We start from the raw sequence: 18,822 nt of genomic DNA, 5'->3' as shown, positions 1-18,822 counted from the left end.
AGCCTGCTTCAGATTCTGTGTCTCCCTCTCTCTCTGCCCTTCCCCTGCTTACTTATGCTCTCTCTCTCTCTCTCTCTCTGAAAAATAAACATTAAACATATATATATAAAGTACTAAAGAAAACCATGATTAAAGGAGTAAAGGAAAATATGATGGCAATGTCACATCGAACAGACTATCAGTAAATATGAATAAAAGAGATAAGAATTATAAAAAAGAACTGAATGGAAATTCTAGAGTTGAAATGTCCAATGACTGAACTGAAAAAAATCACTAGAGAGGTTCAGCAGATTTTAACTGGCAGAAGAAAAAAATTAATAAGCTTGAAGATAGATGCTAGAGATTCTGCAGTCTGAAGAACAGAGAGAAAAAAGGTGAAGAAAAATAAACAGAGCCTCAGAGAAACATGAGAAACATGCTAACAAGAAGCAACATATGCATAATGGGGGTATTAGAAGGAGAGAAGAGAGGAAAAAGAACAGAAAAAATATTTGAAGGAATAATGTCTGGAAACTTCCTACATTTATTGAAAAACACTAATGTACACATCCAAGGAACTCAAAAAACTCCAGTTAGTACAAATTCAAAGAGATCCATAGACACTGCATAGTAAATGCTCAAGTCAAAGACAAGAAGAAAAAATTTTTATGTTTATTTTTGAGAGAGAGAGAGACAGAGAGAGAGAGAGAGAGAGGGAGAGAATGAGCAGGGGAGGGGCAGAGAGAGAGGAGAACAGAGGATCCAAAGCAGGCTCTGTGCTGACAGCAGAGAGCCCCATGTGCCGCTTGAATTCACAAACCATGAGGTCATGTCTTGAGGCCAAATCAGATGCTCAACTGACTGGGCCACCCAGGCAACCCAAGAAAAAAAATCTTGAAAACAGCAAGAGAAAAATAACTCAACACTTATAAGGGAAACTCAATAAGACTAACAGCTGATTTCTTAGCAGAAACAATGTAGGTCAAATAGTGGTGGGATAATATAGTCAAAATACTTCCCCCTCCCAAACACTGCTCACCAAAGAATGCTGTATCCAGCAAAGCTGTATTTCAGAAACACTCAGACTTTTTCTGAGTTCCAGGTTGATGGAGGTGACTTCCTAATAGACAGACCTATTTGGATGCGCCAGGGGAGCTCAACCCACTGGTCCTCAGGCAATCCTCCTCTTCGTTTTTCCCACCCCATTCTAAGTGTGCTTTCCACCTCAGCGAATGGGCCACCCCTGACCCATGTGCTAATCCCAGACTCCTCCCACAGCCCCAGACCCTGAATGCAACCCCGCCGACACTCTATGCTGCCTTGCTTCACCCCTGCCTTTAAGCCTCTCAACTGCTCTGCCTGCCTCTACTCTTGCCTCCTTTCTGACCCATGAACCTCATACCAGCAAGAAAGGTTTGTCTATTTTTTAAAATATTTTGGGGGGTAGAGTGAAAGTGGGGGAGGGGCAGAGAGAAAGGGACAGAGGACCTGAAGCAGGTTCTGCACTGACAGGCTGATAGCAGTGAGCATGATGTGGGGTTTGAACCCACAAACCGTAAGATCATGAGCTGAGCCAAAGAAGTCAGATGCTCAACTGACTGAGCCACCCAGGTGCCCCAAGAAATGGTTTTCTAAAATGCAAATCAGATCATCACACACACACACACACACACACACACACACACACACACACACATCCTTAAGACCCTTCCAAGTCTCCCCATTGCCTTCCAGAGAAACTTGGACACGGCAGGTAAGTCCTTTCTTCTTCTGCCCCCTGCCGTTCCCTGTAGCCCACCTCTATACTCAAGCCACACCAAAATCGCTGTTTTCCAAATGGCTCTTGCCTGTCCTCAGGCCTACCTGGATGTTGTCCACTTTGCCAGAGGTGAAGTCCTTCCCTTTCCCACCCAGTTATTGCTCATGTCCTCTAAGAGGTTCAACGATCGCCTTCCTCAGAAAGCCTCTGGGGCACCTGGGTGGCTCAGTCAGTTGAGCTTCCACTTTGGCTCAAGTCACAATCTCACGATTCGGTGAGTTTTAGTCCCTCATCAGGCTCGCTGCTGTCAGCACAGCCCGCTTCAGACCCTCTGTCTCCTCTCTCTGCCCCTCCCTCACTTGTGCTCTCTCAAAAATAACTTTAAAAAAACATTTTAAAAGAGAAGAAGATTTTCATTCTGGATTAGATTTTTTTGAAGTTTTTATTTTAATTCCAGTTAATTAACATAGAGTGTTATATTCGTTTCCGGTGTACAATATAGTGATTCTGGATTAGATCTTGCTACACCTTGAGGACATTGGACCACCTCCTCACAACGCACTGTAAGTTTTCCTTAAAAAAAAGATTAAAAACATCTTATTTGCTTTTTTGTTTGTTTTTGTCTATCTTCCTCACTAGAATGTTTACCTGTGCATGTTTAGTGCCAAACTCAGTATCCAGCATCTAGTTAATGCTCAGTAGATGTTTGCTGAGTGAACGCTGAGTGACTCGAATGGGCCAGAGGAATAGGACAGGAGGCAGAAAGAGACATTAGGCAGTTTTTACTGTGACTGTGGGACGGTGTTAAAAGCTAAAACCAAGGCTGGGGAGGCAGGGACAAAAAACCAAGGGGATCTATAAGGACAATGCCTTGAAATCTGCAAAACAATCTTACACCAAAGGTATGCACCTGTGTCATGTGAGGCCCTCTTTCTGAATGGTCCAGGAGAGCACCCCATGGGAAGCAGCAGCCCTGGAAGGGGCTCTGCAGGCAGGGGCAGCGTGAGGTTGTGTTGGTGGGGACAGCCAAGGGTCAGCACAGCTGACCACCAGCCAGCACAAAGCTTCTCCCACCTGACCTGGGAGGCGCTGGCGCCTGGGGTGCAGCAAGCGGTGTGTGTACCAGGGACTAAACTCCGAAGACACACAGAATTGAGAGGATTGTGGGGAATAAGATACAAGAATACTTGGAATGAACTTGAAAACCATTATCCTGGGGCACCTGGGTGACTCAGTCGGTAAGTGTCTGACTTTGGCTCAGGTCACGATCTCACGGTTCATCGGTTCATGCCCCGCATCAGGCTCTGTGCTGACAGCCTGGAGCCTGTTTCTGATTCTGTGTCTCCCTCTCTCTCTGCCCCTCCCTTGTTCGCACTCTGTCTCTCTCTGTCTCAAAAATAAACAAACATTTAAAAAAAGGAAAGAAAACCATTATGCTGAATGAAATCAGCTGGCCCAACAGGACAAATACTGTATGACTGCATTTATATGAGACCCCGGGGGTAGTCATAACTCATGGGGACAGAAAGGAGAACGGTGGTTAGCAGGGGCTGGGGGTAGGGGGTGGGGAGTGAGCATTTATTTGCTAAGTGCAGGACCTCCTCCTGGGGGGAAGCCTGGAGCTGGATGACGCTGATGATCGCACAACAGTGTGAATGTACTTAATGCCACTGAACTGTATTATATTACTATATTACTATAATAGAACAATTGCAACTGAAAAAAAATTCAGGGGTCATTCCAGGCCCTTGAGGAGCCACACTAGTTTCCTGACTTCACAGAATAAAATATCCCAGAGAAGAGCCCTGAGCTGACGCCACCATCATTCCAGATACAGGAGCTTCCTGTTCCCATAAGCCTGGCACGGACAGGAGCGTGCTTCTTGCCACCTTAACGCATGGCTGCGTCTGAAACAGCAGAGCTGGGAGCTACCCAAGGAGTACCCCGGGCCAACCACGCCCTCCCAGTGACACGCTCACCTGTAGCTAGTCATGTCAGAGCAGGGGCCAGACTCCCATGTCCCTTGACCTCTGGCCCATTGCCTGTCCATATACTGATTTTGCTCTTAGCTCTCTCCCATTTACATCCAGTGGCTCACGGAATTTGTCTAGGACTCGCTCCCCATCTTACTCTGTATCTCCTTCCCCCCCACCCCTGCAGCAAGTGCTGTGGTAAAACACGGGTAAGATGAACAAGACTCTCTCCCTCGTGGTGGGCATCTTCTCTATCCTTAACACCATCCAGTTCCTCATCTTGGAGTTGAACCACATCACGTACTTTGGCTACGAGGACAAAGTCCACATCTACGAGGACGCAAACGCTGAGATGGCATCGTGGGTCATGGCCCACAAGGGAGGCATCAGCATCAGCTTATCCACTGTCACCATCTTATTCAGCGTGTGGCTCCTCTATTGCATCCGCACGAAGAGCTACTTGGGGCCGCTGTGCTATGCCCTGTGGATCATCACCTATGAGCTCATCAGCTTTTCCCTGGTCATACTCGTCAATGGGATCATCAAATACCAGTTCAAGGAGCTGAGTTACCTGTACTTGATCTTCCAACTCTCGCGGATGCTCCTGCACTTCTCCTCTCTGCCTTTCATCGCCAAGCATACCTTCGTCCTTTACAAGGACAAGGACGCCAAGATTTCAGTCAAAGCAAACCGCCACAGGCACTCCTCCATTAGCACAGTTGATTCGTGGCCACCTGTCGGGCCGCCAAGCCTGTACCACAACTGAACTGTGCCAAGAAGGAGAGAGAGAGGCACAGTGCTCCCAGCAATAGCTCCCTCTTTCCTCTTGCTTTCTGTTGCTTCCTCTTGCCTTTTCAAGGTTCTCGAGTTTTATGTACCTAGGAGTATTCTTGGGGAGGGACGATTGCATGGATCAATTATTGTGTGTGTGTGTACTCGTGACTTGTTTGAGCCTTGAATTATATTCCGCCTTTGTTCTTACTTAATGGTCTCCTTGGTGTGTGTTGTTACTTCTCGTGGCCTCTCCTCCCCGCGTGTCCTTAAGTTTCTAATCTTTCTCTTGCGAATTATCCCACCACTGCCTGGTTCTGCTGAGGGTTTTTTGTTGTTTTTGTTGTTGTTTTTGTTTTTGAGCTGTGCTTATCCTGTGGAACTTTCTGTGCCAGCAGAAATGTTCTGTATCCGTGCGGTCCACTAGTCACAAATAGTTACTAAACACTTGGAACGTGGCTGTTCAACCCAGGGATCAATTAAAATTTTTTTTTCCATTTTAAGTAATTTTAACTTTAATAGCCACATATGACTGGTTTCTCACTACCATACTAGACAGCACAGGATTCCGGACTGTCATTTCGCTCTCGCATATAATTGTAGAAAGAAACGCTTTCCAGCTTCATGTATCACTCGGACTTTCTCTTACTTTTCAGAAAGCAGTTCCTCAGGTTGGTCATGGCAAGAAGAATCCTCACTTTAAAAAGCTCCAGGATTTTTTCATTTTAAGCACTGTTGACATTTTGGACAGAATAATTCAGTTCCATAGGGGGCTGTTCTATGCATTGGTGGATGTTTAGCATCTATGACCTCTATCCATTAGATGCCAGAAGCATCTCCCCTACCCTTGTGACAACCAAAAATATCTCTAGACATTGACAAATGTTCCCTGGGGAGCAAAACTGCCCCCACCTGAGAACCACTATTTTTTTCAAGTTTATTTTTTTTAAGTAATCTCCACACCTAACGTGGGGCTCGAACCCACAACCCTGAGATCAAGAGTCCCACACTCTCCCAACTGAGCCAGCCAGGTGCACTGAGAACCACTATTTTACAACAATACACCCCCGGTATTAAGAGCTGGTATGTCACTACCACTAACTGAGGGAGCGCGTCTTTTCTACAGAGCCCTTTACATTCACTGCCTGGTGTACCATTAATGCTAATGCTCCCATTTTATGGTTTGATGAAACTGAGACTCAGGATGCTTAAGGGATGTGATCAAGGTCACACAGTAGCAAAAGCAGGATTTGAATCTAGACCATCCTACTGTATACACAATGTCCTACTTGGTTCCCTGAAGCACTCTTATCTTTACCGAGATAAAAAAGAGGGACCTCCTTTTAGAATGTTTCCTTTTCATTAAAAAAATGTTGGGAGTGAGAGGCACCTTGGTAGCTCAGTTGGTTAAGTATCCGACTTTTTTTTTTAATGTTTTTATTTATTTTTGAGACAGAGAGACAGTGTGAGCAGGGGAGAGTCAGAGAGAGAGGGAGACATAGAATATGAAGCAAGCTACCTACGAACCGTGAGATCATGACCTGAGCCGAAGTCGGATGCTCAACCGACTGAGCCTCCCAGGCGCCCCAAGTGTCTGACTTTTGATTTAAGCTAGGTCACCATCTCACAGTTCTGAGATAAAGCCCCAAGTTGGGCTCTGCACCGACAAGGCTGAGCCTACTTGGGATTCTGTCTCTCCCTCTCTCTGCCACTCCCTAGCTTGCAATCTCTTTCTCTCAAAATAAATGAACATTAAGAAAAATATTGTAAGTGAAATCAAGGGACACTTTTTTTTTTTTTGAGAGAGAGAGAGAGACGGAGAGAGCACAAGTGAGGGGAGGAGTGCAGAGAGAGAAAGAGAGCAAGGGAGAGAAAGAGAAAAAGAAAAAGAGAAGGGGGCTACCAGAAGAGGGGCTCATGTTTGCCCAAAGTGGGACTTGGCGCTCACCGATTGGGACTCAGCTCAACAAACTATGAGATAATGACGTGAGCTGAAGTCAGATGCTTAATGACTGAGCCACCCAGGCGCCTAGGGAAACATTTATTTTAACCACACTCCTCCAAACCAGGGGCATAATGACAGTAGCCCACTTTTACCAAACACTTAGCCTGATGTTATTGGAAAACCTCATTAGCTTCTTCCCACCACCCTACCAGTCAGAGATTTGGATCCAGACCAGTTCCTAACATGTCCACCAGATGGCAGTCAGCAATAAGCTTTTGCTCCACGCTGTCTGTCTTCCCAGCCAGATCCTCTGAGGGTGACTGATGAGGGATTTAGGGAGCCTCAACTACTAATAGCGTGAGTCCTGCCATAGTCTCACCAGGAACGTCTTGACTGGTACCAGAAAACAAAAAATAAAGCATGGGCCGACATCAGGCTCTAATCCCCAATCCCAGCTGGGGCAGTGGTAGGGAGGTTGGGAGACTGGGGACCGTGTGCAGAAGAGGTAGAGAGGGAAGCCAAGTTCCAAGCATCAGATCGGCTGAGAGTTACCTGATGCAGGAAAGCTTATGATGCTCGGACACAAGGCTGTGCACCCCTCCGCACCAGGACTCCTCAGGAGTCGTGTGTCCGCTCCCCGCCCCCCTCCCGCCCCCACACCTGTCCCAGCTTCCCAGTCTCCCTAGAACCCCCTCTACTCCACCGAGGTTACTCTTATAAAGGTGGTCTCCACACTGCCCAGTCCTGAGCTCAGCCTTCTCTTGCTGGACGTTTCCATGGCTGTTGACCAACTGATCACTCCTTGACCTCAAACAGCTTTTTCTCCTCAGCCTGTGGGACACCAGGGCCATCGCTCTCCATTTGCCACCTGCCTCACTGGCCTTCGACTCCCTGACTTTCAAACATTGGAAATGCTTCCTCTCATCTTTCTGATCTCCTTTCTAACCGCTTTCCCCCTCCCTCTGCTCCAGCCACATTGACATCCTTGCAGTTCCTCCTACGCACCCAGCTCACTCTAGCCTCAGGGCCTTTGCACCTGTGGTTCCTTCCGTCTGGAATGTTCTCACTCCAGGTATCCAAGGTTTCATCTCTTGTTTCTTTCAGGTGTCTGCTCACAAGTCACCAGAGAGGCTTTCCCTACCAACCTATGAACCCAGCCCCTCCCCAGGCCCTCCCTCTGTGACCCACTTACACTGCTTTATGTTTTTCATGACATGTATTATCACCTGACTTACTATACATACTTACCTCCACTGCCCCCCAAAATATGAGCACCCTATTTTCTTCACTGCTGTTTTCCCAGCACCTAGAACAACACCTGGCACATAGCATGTGCTCCAGAAATATTTGTGGAATGGGTGCACCTGGGTGACTCCATCGGTTAAGCATTCAATTCTTGATTTCAGCTCAGATTCTCTCTCTCTCTCTCTCCCCCTCCCCCTCACTTGTGCGCACATGTTCTCTCTCTCTCATCTAAAAACAAAGAACTGTGAATGAGTGGGCACAGACCCGCAGCAGCATAGAATGAGCAATTGTTGCCTGCTCTCCACCTGGTGGTTATGGTCAGCAGGCTAGTGAGGGACAAATTCCTACTCCTCTTCCTTCTCCTTTCTTCTCTCACTCTCTTCTGGAGTCTCAGGTGGGAAATACTCACGAGGGACATGATTTTGGCTTCCTCGTCCCTCTCCTCCTTCCCTAACTCTTTCCCTTTGCACCAGCTGCTGATCCTAGAAATACCGTATCTTCCCATTCACCTCACCAAGCTTAGAACTAGCCTTTTGAACAGTGCAGGTGTCCCTGGGAAGGGTATATTCTGAGAGTTGTCACCACTACCCCCTTACCTCCCCTGCCCCATGAAGATCCCTGGCCTTCCGTCTTCCCTCACTTTACTAGGTTTGCTGAGTGTCTACTGTGTGCAGGCTCTGAACTAGGAACTGGGAAATACCCTAGAAAGTAAGGTACAGCCCACATTTCAAGAGGCTGCCAGCCTCGGAAGGGCTGAGTCACTCAAGGCCATTAGTACCCATAAGCTCTGTCCTGAGGCAAGCACTGAGGGCCATTGGAGAAGTCCTAACCCTTGGAGACTGGAGAGTCAGGGAAGTCTTCCTGGAGGCGGAGACATTTAAGCTGCAGCTGGAAGAGAGGCCCGAGAAGGGAGGGGAGGAAGAGGTAAGGTAGCAGGCTGAGAAGGTGCAACAGATTCCCTGGGATGGTAGAGCTACCCCAGGGCGAAGGAAGCTACTCTGTGCGGGAGCGATAATGTCAAGAGGAAGCAAGCAGACATGAACTTCCCCAGAGAGAAAAGGGTCTCCCCTTTTCCCACGGCCTCTGCTGGCTGCTCCCAGGTGTTTGCTCTTAAGCACACAACCACTGAATATTTCTGAGCACCGTTACCACCTCACTGGGGCCACGTGTAACTCCAAGTGCCCCCTCGCGGCCACGCCCTGCAGACTTCACTCTACACCCACGTCTCCCCATCTGTTTCAAGGCGTGTCAATGTTCCTGTGTGTTTCACTTCTTTTTCCCCCACGGTCTAGATCTCCATTTCACCTGCCTCTTTCCCCCCAGAACTGCGCACATTGATCGCTACTGTCCTCAGCCTTCAAAGCTCTCTTTTTCCCTTTCTTTGGTCTCTCCAGAAGACCAGTCCTACGTATGGTCTGCTGCTTTGCTATTTTTCCCAATCCATTTGCCCACCGGACAAGAGGTTACTGACGGCCTCTGAGAGCCAGCTCCGATTCTCGAGACAGCTTTCACGGGGTAAGCTGCTCGGCGAAACTCTCCTCAGCCTCCTTTCCATGCCCTCACCAGGTGTTAGTAAAATAACTTGTTTAAATTCTTAAATTTGGGCGCCCGACTGGCTCAGTCGGAAAACCATGCGAGTCCTGATCTCGGGGTTGTGAGTTCAAGTCCCATGCGGTGTATAAAGATTACTTAAATAAGTGAAACTTAAAAAAAAATGCTTAGTTTTTTCCCCCATAAGCGAATTATGATTTTCTTCCCTAGGAAATAGTTTTTACAAACACCTTCTGACTATGCTTTTTTATTTTTTTTCTTCTGACCATACTAATTTTGCTTTACAAGCAAGGGCTTTCTGTGTGTGTGTTTGTGCATGTGACTGTGTGTGTTTGTGTATGTGAATGTTTGGATGTGTTTGTGTATTGTTGTATTTGTATGTGTGTGTGTTTTATGTATGTACTATATTTGTAACATGTTTTCATGTTTGTGAATATGTGAGCGGCTGAGTCAATTATTTGATGATGGTCAAAAATAACTTACAAACTGGGGCTTCTGAGTGGCTCAGTCAGTTAAGCGTCCAACTTCGGCTCAGGTCATGATCTCGTGGTCTGTGGGTTTGAGCCCCGCATCAGGCTGTGCTGACAGCTCAGAGCCTGGAGCCTGCTTTGGCTCTCTCTCTCTCTCTCTCTCTCTCTCTCTCTCTCTCTCTGCTCCTCCCCCATCACGCTCTGTCTCTGTCTCTCTCTCAAAAATAAATATTAAAAAAATAATTTAATAAAATAACTTACATGTTAAAGATATAAAAAGGTTAAAAAAATGCTCAGGCTTTACACTTTCCTAAAATTTGCTTCTAACTCTTACCAACATTGTCATTCCTCTTCAGAAATATATCCCAAAAGGGGCAACAAGAGAGAGCATCTTATTTAAAAGATGTTTGGGGGCACTTGGCTGGCTCCATTGGTAGACCATGGAACTCTTCTTTTTTTTTAATGTTTATGTACTTTTGAGAGAGAGTGTGTGAGCAGGAAAGGGGCAGACAGAGAGGGGGACAGAGGATCTGAAGCGGGCTCTGTGCTGAGAGCAGAAAGCCTGATGTGGGGCTCAAACTCACAAATCATGAGATCATGACCTGAGCCAAAGTATGAGGTTTAACCAACTGAGCCACCAGGCACCCCAGAGCAGGCACCTCCTAATCTCAGGTTCCCAAGCTCAAGCCCCACATTGGGTATGGCCCTACTGTAAAAATAAATAAGTAACCACCTTCTGTCCCCACCTTTGGACATCCTGGAACATACCTACACTTCCTACACACTCTCTTTCCTTTCATTTATTCATTCATTCATTCATTAGCAAAATACATGGTTTTCCAGCTATATGCTGGGCATTATGTGAGAAGTGAGGCAAAAATAAAAAATAAGATGCAATCCCAGCTGTGAATCAAGAAGAGGGAGATGTTGGGGCACCTGGGTGGCTCAGTGGTTAAGCTCAGGTCCTGATCTCACAGTTCATGGGTTTGAGCCCTGTGTCTGGCTCTGTGCTAACAGCTCAGAGACTGAAGCCTGCTAAGGATTCTGTGTCTCTGTCTCTCTCTGTCCCTCCCCTGCTTGCACTCTGTCTCTTTCTCTCTCAAAAATAAATACACATTAAAAAAAATTTTTTTAAGAAGAAGAGGGACATGTGAGGAAGTTATTACAATATTATATGACAAATTGGGTAATGGAGGTAAGTTCAAAGTCAGCTATGTTATCTCTATTCTTCAGTGATTCATTCAATAAATGTTTACTAAGCACATGCTGTACTGCACATCAGGCCCTGTTTGAGATGTTGGAGCTTCAGGAGAGAAGAAAACAGATAAAGTTTCTGCCTTCATGAAACTTGTATTCTAAGGAGGGAAGACAAGTGAGAAGCAAGTGAACGTGTAAGTACATACAATAATTTCAGGGGTACCTGCCGGTTCAGTCAGAAGAACGTGGGATTCTGGATCTCAGAGTTGTGAGTTTGAGCCTAACATTGTGTGTAGAGATTATTTAAAAATAAAATCTTTAAAGAAAATAATAATTTCAACTAGTGATGGGTGCTAAGGAAAAGAAATAAGGTGATATGATAGACCTTGATCTCAGATAGACTTAGCCAGTCCTAGTATTGCAGCTGCTTGGGATTGACGGTTTCAAGAATAGGCCCAAGACTCAGCACAGAGGGGCATCTAGGAGGCCTTTGAATAAGGAATGTCTCTCTGGAGAAGTGATGCCTAACAGGCCTTGGAAGATCAGTGGGAAGGGCATTCCAAGCAGAGGGAATAGCAGATGTAAAGTTCAAAGTAGGGGAAGCAAGTTTAGTGCGGTCAAAGACCAGACAGAAAGCCAGCGACTGGAGCACAGTGAGTGAAGGCCTGGAGGAGATGGTGGCTCAGCTGGTCCTATGTTCCTTTCAACTGCTCCGATGCAGCTCCCTGTGTCCCAGAGCGGAAACCCAACGTCCAGACTCCTTTGCAGCTCCCGTCCTAGAGACTGGACACGAGTGTGAACTTGAGAAGGTAGAAGTGTGATGGACGCTGTGGGGCTGGGCAAAATGGGTGAAGGGGAGGGGGCAACACGGGCTTCCGGTTATGGAAGGCATAAGTCATGGGAATAAAAAGGCCAAAGAATAGAATCAACGATACTGTAATAGTGATCTCTGGTGGAAGATGGACCTACGCCGTGATGAGCACAGCATACTGTATAAACTTGTCGAATCACTATGTTGTACTTGAAACTAAACATGGTGCATCAACGGTACTCAAATTTAATAAATAAATGAATACAAGAACTGAGGCAGAGGCTGTGATCCTGCCGCCTTTGGGTTTGCCACTGGAGAACAAGGTTATGGAATAACCTGTGGAAATCCTGTCTCTCTGCAGCCACCTTCCAGGATTCGGTCACTAGCCTGGTTTTCTGCTGTGACTTCCTGATCCCTGGGTCGCAGTTGTGGTATTTACTGCAAATCAACAGTTCCAAGGGTGGCCCCCCCCCCCCCGTCTCCCACTTTCTCAAGGGGGCAGCAGCAACCCATCGCCCAGTGGGGCACCTCAGCAGTGCTATTCCAGGAGTCCTGCCAGAGGCCCAGCACGAAACCTCTTGTGCCCTTCCAAAGATTGTGAAGGAACCAATTCCTTATATTCAATCCCTTCCTGCCTCAAATACCCGTGGGGGTCTCCAGTTTCCTGCAGCTGATCCTGAGTGATCTGGGGGTTGGGGAGGCCCCTCGGGAGATCCCTCTGTTACAGGGACAAGCACCCGTCTACCTCTGCCCACTGTTTCCCAGCACAGAGCCAACTCCCTGCTTGTGACAAAACATTTCCCTTCACTACCTCAGGGTAGTTCAAACCTGGGCAAAGAATTGTTAATGAACAGGTCCACAAGTTTCCCTTTGTCTGTCATGCTTGTTGCGTTGCTAAAAGACGTGAGTAGATGTGGCAGGGTTGGTTTCCACTAGCCATCTTTCCCTGAGTAGGTTACACTCGACAAGATGGCCACCGACCTGCACTTCATCACAATTCCCACAGGCTAACCAGATACGGAAACAATACTGATCTGAACTTCCAGGTGACTTGCCAATTAAAGTCAACACTTAAAGGGTGCTTCTGTAAGCAAGCCTGTGCAAAAAGCACCAAGAGAGATAGAGAGCTTCCCTCCAGGGGCTGAAAGTCTAGTGGAGAGAAATGTACAGACAGACAAATAACCAAGGCTGCTGAGTGTCTCCTAGGCACTGCTCCAAATGAATGAACCCGTTTAACTGTCACAGCAAGGCTATGAAATACATCCTATTGTTTTCCCCATCTAACAGATGAGAAAACCAAGGCCCAAGAAGGTTAAGTCACTCTTCGAGATTAACACATAGAGTACACTGCTGGGATTAGAACCCAGGCAGCCTGGCTCCAGGGTCTCTGCAGCTGATCATGTCCAGGCAGCGTGTGAGGCTCCATGAAGGCATTACAAGAGCAAAGCAAAGACACAAGTAGTTTAGCCCAAGGGCATCAGGTCAGGCTTCCCTTCCTCCGAAAGAGATCTTCCATCTTCTGGTCAGTTTGGCGAACGTGCTTTGGACCTGGCCTTTTCCTTGAGATGGTGCTGGTTCTAGAAAAGTGAGTGAGACCTTGAGGGGCTCGCAGCCAGGAGGGGAAGCTGACAGCTGAGAACATTAATGGGTGAACGCACAATGGTGTGGGATAAGAAGGGGCTTCTAAGCAGGGGGTAGCAGACATAACACCAAGGGAGGTACCAACCCTGCAGGGGACTCACAGGTTAAAAATGCTTCTTAGAGGAGGAGACATACGAATTGGACTTTGAACAATGAAGATGGTTTGCCAGGCTGATAGTCTGGGCGGGGTTGGCATAGGCGAAGATTGAGGGAAGGGCAGAAGGCATCCCAGATGGAGGGAATAGCAAGTGCAATGACAAGGAGGTGGGGGACATGATGACGCGTTGAGGGTGTGGGAGCTCTGCGAGGCTGCCACAGTGCTCATGGCCACGGCCAGAAGGGAGTGGCAGCTGTGTCTCGAAGAGACCACTGCGCTGTACCAAGGAGTTCGCGCTGTGCTCTGGGGAAGTGTTGTTCGAAATGAGGGTTGTAACCCATTTGAGTATGTGAAATCAATCAGGTAGGTCAACACCAGGACTTCCAAAAATGAAAAGAAAATTGAGTGGAATAGGCAAGCATAAATAGACACAATACTTTTTGTATTAAGAGTAAGTAGCATTTTAGGGGTGCCTGGCTGACTCAGTCAGTAGAGCATGCAATGCTTGGTCTTGGGATTGTGAGTTGAGCCCCATGTTGGGGATAGAGATTATATAGAAAAATAAAGGGGGCATCCTAAAAAATTGTTTAAAAAGAATTAGTACCACTTTGTGAAAACGTTATCTCATTTATATACATTGACACAGATACAGCAAGTTTTCCATAAACCCATTCTTCTCTTTGTCATTTTAATATCAGATCCCCAAGTATTGGCACATGGCTGCCCAGCTAAAAAACACATTTTCCAGCCTCGGGGTACCTGGGAGGCTCAGTCGGTTGAGATTTGACTTTGGCTCAGGTCATGATCTCCCAGTGCGTGAGTTGAAGCCCCACGTGGGGCTCTGTGCTGTCGGTGCAGAGTCCACTTTGGATCCTCTGCCCCTCTGTCTCTGCACCTCCCCGCTCCCTCTCTCTCTCTCTCTCTCTCTCTCAAAAATAAATAAATGAACATTTTAAAAAATGTACATTTTTCAGCCTCTTTTGCAGTCAGGTGTGTCCATGTTAGTAAGTTCTGGCCAATGCAGTGTGAGCACGACAGTGAGTGCCACCTCTGGGCCACGCTCCTGAAAAAGAAGAGACTTGTTTGTGTCTTCCCCTTTTCTCGCTGGCTGCCGTACAGACACGATGGTAGGAACTGGAGTAGTCACCTTGGTCTCAGAGTTGGAAGCTGTGTGTTGAGTGTGTAAGTGCCCTGAAAAAACACACCCCCAGATTATGAAAGAGAAGTCAAGTCAGGTGAAAGAGAAGTTAACATCTATCTTATTAAAAGCACACTAACATTTCTATCACCTTATCTCAGACCAATCCCTGATTCACATACATGTGTGTATGTATATATGCATGTGTGCGTTCATCTATATATATGTGTTTACGTACACACCCCAGGCCATATTGTAAATTATACTTATTACTCTGGATTGTATTAAAAAGAGAGAGCGAGAGAGAGAAACTTCTGTCCTTAAGAGAGGTTTTAAGCAAATGAGCAATGTGATAAGTTTTGTGTTCCCACTTACTCCCTCTTCTAACTGATGGGGAAACATAGACCCTGAGGCTACATGGCAAGAGCTGATCCTTGAACTCAGATCTCTGATTCCAAGACTGGGCCCCTTCAGACTTTTTTTTTTTAAAGTAAGCTCTACACCCAATGTAGGCTTAAAATCATGACCCTGACAGAGTCACATGCTCTATAGACTGAGCCGGCCAGGCACCCCTAAGCCTGGACCCCTTCAATGTCACCAGTCAACAAAAACTCATTTATCTTGCTTTCTTTCAATCTTCAAACACATTTCTGCATCACCTAGTTCTCTATCTAATTAATGCAGTTCAAATCAGAAAATATTTATTGTAAACCTGCTATGTACTAGATTGTAAAGACAGGGATGACCTTTATAAAAAACTCCTTAAGGGGCGCCTGGGTGGCTCAGTCGGTTGAGTGTCCAACCTCGGCTCAGGTCATGATCTCACAGGTCATGGGTTCGAACCCTGCATTGGGCTGTGTGCTAACAGCTCGGAGCCTGGAGCCTGCTTCAGACTGTGTCTCCCTCTCTCTCTGCCTCTCCTTGACTCATGCTCTGTTTATTTCTTGTCTCAATAATAAATAAACATAAAAAATTAAGGGGCGCCTGGGTGGCTCAGTCGGTTAAGCCTCCAGCTTCGGCTCAGGTCAGATCTCACGTTCGTGGGTCCGAGCCCCGCGTCAGGCTCTGTGCTGACAGCTAGCTCAGAGCCTGGAGCCTGCTTCCAGTTCTGTCTCCTTCTCCCTCTGCCTCTGCCCCTCTCATGCTCTGTCTCTGTATCAAAAATAAATAAAACATTAAAAAAAATTTGAAAAAAAAAACATAAAAAATTAAAAATAAAAATAAAAAATAAAAAGCTCCTTAAGTGTCTCATGGGTGGCTCAGTTGGTTAAGCATCCGACTTCGGCTTGGATCATAATCTCGCAAGTCTTGAATTCAAACCCCACCTTGGGCTCTATGCTAATAGCACAGAGCCTGGAACCTGCTTCAAATTCTGTGTCTCCTTCGCTCTCTGCCTCTCCCCTACTCACACTCTGTCTGTCTCTCTCTATCAAAAATACACATTAAAAAAAAAACAACGCTCCATAACTGGTATGGTGGCTAGACACAGAAGGAAACTCGGATGTGTGTTCAGGCATGGATGAATATGTATACAGGCATTTCCTAGCCCTGACCCCCGAGAAGGTGTAGAAGCATTAACACCCCGGTAGAAATTGAGCACATCTAGGTCCCAGATTTTGTTTTTAAAGGTTTTTTAAGTTTATTGATGTATTTTGTGAGAGAGAGAGAGAGAAAGGAAGGGAGGGAGGGGCAGAGAAAGAATCCCAAGCAGGCTCCACACTGTCAGCCCAAGAGCCAGATGTGGGGCTCCGTCCAAACCTTAAGATCATGACCTGAGACAAAATCAAGAGTTGGACACAACCAACTGAGCCACCCAGACGCCCCATAAAGACTCCTCTTAATTGGAGGGAGAGTGAGAGCAGGAGCAGGGGAGAGGGGCGGAGGGAGAGAGAGAGAGAGAGAGAGAAAGAGAAAGAATCTCAAGCAGGCTTCATGCTCAATGCGGAACTCGACTCAGGCGTTGATCCCATGACCCTGGGATCATGACCTGAGCCAAAATTGAAAGTTGGATGCTCAACCGACTTAGCCACCCAGGCACCCAGATTTGGTTTTTCAAGACCTTTCTTCGGTGAAAGAAACCAAGGTTCCTTTGGAGGAGAGGTTGATTCCAGGGCTGGGAAGGGAGGAAAAGCGCCAGAGAGCCTGGAGCACCTTGTGGTGGCAGGAAGTAAGAGTGTGCTCAGGAAAGGATGTGAGTTCGTGGGAAGGACACGAGAACCAACCCGAAAGCACTCCCAATGGCCAAGGCGGGAACAATTTGAGCCACAAAATCAGTAACAATTGTATTGGATTTTGTAACCCACAGATTAATACCCATGAGTCCATGCTGCTATAAATAAATAATTGCAGAAACAAATGACTTCCTTCACTGAGTATCTAGATGACTGGAAGTACAAAGATTTCAAAATTCAGTTGGGTGGGCTTGAATAATGACACTTTGTGGTAACTGAAACCAAAACACACTTGTGGTGGACAAGTCCTGGGACAGGAGGGTAAAATCCTGGCACTAGTCTTATCTCTGCCACTCAAGTCTTGTCATTCTAAACATTTATAAAATGGGGATGCGACCACTCCCTTGGGGCGCCAGGCTGTCTCAGTCAGGGCAACATGTGACTCTTGATCTCAGGGTCGAGTTCGAGCCTCCTGTTGGGTGTAGAGATTACTTAAAAAAGAAAAAGAAAATAAAGAAGTGGTCGGATATCATTTCCCTTGCCTACCCCATGTTACTGCAAAGAAACAAAAATATAAAAAAAGTGTAAATGCAAAACAAAACATTGTTTAGAGCAATGCTGTACAACATAGCATTTATTAAATTTTATCTCCTACAAACTTACAATTTTTTAAATAATTCCAGGCCCCAAGGTAGACCACGATCATACTATCCATTTTAAAAACTTTCCGTCTTCCTAAAAGAAGTGTGGTGTTCGGGGCTGACAGATCAATATCACAGGTTGAATCTGTTGCTGTGGAACACAAATTCTGACCTGGTAACATAAAATCATGCTGATAACCTGACACATGGCCAAGATTCTAGAACTATAAATTTTTAAAGGCATTCTTTTGGATTCTGTCCTTTAATAGTTTTCAAAGGAAAACCAGGAAAAGGCTTCCAGCTAAGAGGAGACCTTGATCAAAGCATGGTACAAGTGGGCAGGTTTTTAGACCTTGGGTAATGCATGGCAAATTCAACAGGCCAAAGGAGTGAGTGTTCACGCTGGGGCTCTCACCACTCACTCAGTATTTGTGATATATTTAGTTCTGTGTTTTTCAAATTTTTGTGCGTTTTTAAAAAAAATGTTTATTGGAGCACCTGGGTGACTCAGTCGGTTAAGAGTCCGACTTCAGCTCAGGTCATGATCTCGTGGTTCGTGGGTTCGAGCCCCACGTTGGGCTCTGTGCTGACAGCTCAGAGCCTGGAGCCTGCTTCCAATTCTGTGTCTCCTTCTCTCTCTGACCCTCCCCTCCTCATACTTTCTCTCTCTCTCTCAAAAATAAACATTAAAAAATTTAAAAAAAATTTTTTTTGAGAGAGACAGCATGAGCAGGGGAGAGTCAGAGAGGGAGGGACAGAGGATCTGAAGCAGGCTCTGATCTGTAGGCACAGAGCCCAATGCGGGGCTCAAACTCACGAACTGTAAGATCATGACCTGAGCCGAAGTCGAATGTTCAACCAACTAAGCCACCCAGGCGTCCCCATTTTTGTGCTTTTTTGTTGGTGACTTTGCTGTTTAAAACTGCCCCAAACGTGGTGATGAGGTGCTGTCTAGTGTCTCTAAGTGACATGCCTCATGGGGAAAAAAAACACACATGTTAGATAAGCTTCCCTCAGGCGTGAGTTACAGGGCTGTTGGCCATGAGTTCAATGTGAATGAGTTAATATATATATTAAATAAGATGTCTTGGTGGAAGGAAGATGTCTTGGGGCACCTGGGTGGTGGCTCAGTCAGTTAAGCATCTGACTCTTGGTTTCAGCTCAGGTCATGATCTTACAGCTTGTGGGATCAAGCCCCACATGGGGCTCCGTGACCAGCATGGAGAGTGTTTGGGATTATCTCCCTGCCCCTCCCTTGTGGTCTCTCTCAAAATTAACATATAAACATTTAAAAATATAGATGTCTTTAAACAGAAACACACAGGGGCACCTGGGTGGCTCAGTCGGTTAAGTCTCCGACTTCGGCTCAGGTCAGATCTCACGTTCGTGGGTTCGAGCCCTGAGTCAGGCTCTGTGCTGACAGCTCAGAGCCT

General features: G+C 46.5%; 1 long non-coding RNA gene and 1 other non-coding gene across 2 annotated transcripts; one reads left to right on the top strand and one right to left on the bottom strand.

The window, feature by feature from the left end:
* Positions 1-5,442: 5,442 nt before the first annotated feature.
* TRNAK-CUU lies at positions 5,443-5,515 on the bottom strand. Its single transcript has one exon. It is a non-coding gene; the product is annotated as a tRNA-Lys (tRNA).
* Positions 5,516-8,909: 3,394 nt separating this feature from the next.
* Positions 8,910-11,975, top strand: LOC115297044. Its single transcript, XR_003911231.1, has 3 exons — positions 8,910-9,187; positions 10,976-11,084; positions 11,612-11,975. It is a non-coding gene; the product is annotated as an uncharacterized LOC115297044 (long non-coding RNA).
* Positions 11,976-18,822: the final 6,847 nt, after the last annotated feature.

The sequence above is a fragment of the Suricata suricatta genome, chromosome 7 (assembly GCF_006229205.1).
Source record: "Suricata suricatta isolate VVHF042 chromosome 7, meerkat_22Aug2017_6uvM2_HiC, whole genome shotgun sequence".
Classification (NCBI taxonomy): domain Eukaryota; kingdom Metazoa; phylum Chordata; class Mammalia; order Carnivora; family Herpestidae; genus Suricata; species Suricata suricatta.
This window is presented reverse-complemented; position numbering and strand designations above follow the sequence as displayed.